General features: G+C 28.8%; 1 long non-coding RNA gene across 1 annotated transcript; it reads right to left on the bottom strand.

The window, feature by feature from the left end:
* Nucleotides 1-493: 493 nt before the first annotated feature.
* Nucleotides 494-883, bottom strand: LOC142233620 (uncharacterized). The gene is made up of 2 exons (XR_012721454.1): nucleotides 752-883; nucleotides 494-689 (listed from the first exon to the last, which is right to left on the bottom strand). It is a non-coding gene; the product is annotated as an uncharacterized LOC142233620 (long non-coding RNA).
* Nucleotides 884-1,829: the final 946 nt, after the last annotated feature.

Here is a 1,829-nt window from a genome sequence, read left to right as displayed (position 1 = left end):
ACTTCTACGAAAGACTGTCATCCACAATCGAATTAATTGGGTTGTGGTATCTTAAAACTTCTTAACATCGTTTTCTAAATTGTGAGTTAGTCCATACGTGGTATATATTAGGTATGTATAGGTACACCCAGAAAAAAGTGACCCCTTCTTTAAGTTAAAATGAACTCATTGTGAAGAAAGTTGAACTTCGTATAGCGCCAAAGACATTTTTATTTGTTTGAACGATGTGATTTTCGTAGAAATTAGGAATAATGCATTCCATATATTAGTTAACATTTTCCTATATTTATATACCACTATACTACAGAATGAAAAAATTTAACTAATTTGAATTCATATATGGAATGATTTTATTGAAATTTTTTCATTCATTTCGACAAATCTTACACATTTGTGGTAAAACTTTTACTTCATAATTAGAACTGCTTACCTTCGTTTTTAAATACAATTTTATTTATTTCTGTAAGCAATTTTATCTTCAATAAAAGACATGTTTTATTAATATATTGAATATATTTATTAAGAATCAACAGCATCGAATCTCTTTGAAATATTAGTTTATTATTCCACTATTTCCAATTTCCGTGTGATATTATTAACTGTAAAACGCACTTTCTCTTCTTCTTGTACTTTTCACTTTTAATAAGTTGCTGCCTAACGATTTTGTCCTCCTTTTACAATTTCAATACCTACAAATATAAAAAATCATAAAACATTTTTGTCGCAAAAGGTTAGCGTCACTGAATATTACCTGATAATTGAAGATTCCAAAATGAAGACAAATGAAAGGGTTGTTATTCTGCTGGTGTTTTCTTTCTTTATACACTATCACGAACATTGATAGATTTATTTAAAAAACGAACATTTTTCTCACTAATTTAAAATAACAAATATTTTATATATTTTATTTGTTATTTATTATATTATTTTGCCATATTATTTTTTAACAATCTCTCCGTATACCAAAACAACGCGATTCCAACTAAAAAAACAACCGACGCGCAAATATATCGATTACACCCACGCGCAAACACATCGATTACGATGACAGGTATCGATTACAGGTAGACAATAGAAATTTAGGAAAATTTCCTATATTCTAACAAGTGTGTTTCCTTAAGTTTTGAAAGGATTGCATACTTCTTAGTACGAATGAACTAAAATATTTTTCTATGCCAAGTGTTGTTCGTATGTATGAAAAACTTTCTATTACTTTCTATAAGAAATTTTACTAATTTTGAAGAAACTTGGTTTTAGTTCGGTTTTTGTTTATTTTTACGAATGCTTTGTTATCGGTGAATAAAATTTTCTTTTTCAGTAGTACATTCTTATACCCAGCGAAGAAAATAGTATGAGTAAAATTCCATGCCTTATTCTAGTTAATGAACTATTCCTAACTGCTTACAGTTTAGGATTTTTTTACTGAAACGAGTAAATTTTATTATTTTTCACAAAAATTTACCTTAATGGAAATAAAATGGATAAACTATATTGATGAAAATTTTTTCCTTTAGTTTCGAAGGCACTTTTTTCTGGGTGTAAGTCTACAAATAATTACGAATCGATATGGACATTTGCACGGTACGTAGAGAGCCAGAATTGAAATATGGGGTCGCTTATATGTGGGCTATATACAATTATGAACTTGATATAGACCAATTTTTGTGTGATTGGGGATCTATTTATCTGAAGGCTATATATAACTATAGACCGATATGGACCTAGTTACACTGAAAAAAAGCATACCCGGTTCCAAAGATTTTATCTTTACTTTAAAAAAAATGGTATTGATTCCGAGCCAAAGAAGCGGAGAATACAAGTAAGGATAC

The sequence above is a fragment of the Haematobia irritans genome, chromosome 4 (genome assembly GCF_050003625.1).
Source record: "Haematobia irritans isolate KBUSLIRL chromosome 4, ASM5000362v1, whole genome shotgun sequence".
Taxonomy (NCBI): Eukaryota; Metazoa; Arthropoda; class Insecta; order Diptera; family Muscidae; genus Haematobia; species Haematobia irritans.
The sequence above is the reverse complement of the archived record's forward strand: the minus strand, read 5'-3'. Positions and strand labels throughout refer to the sequence as shown.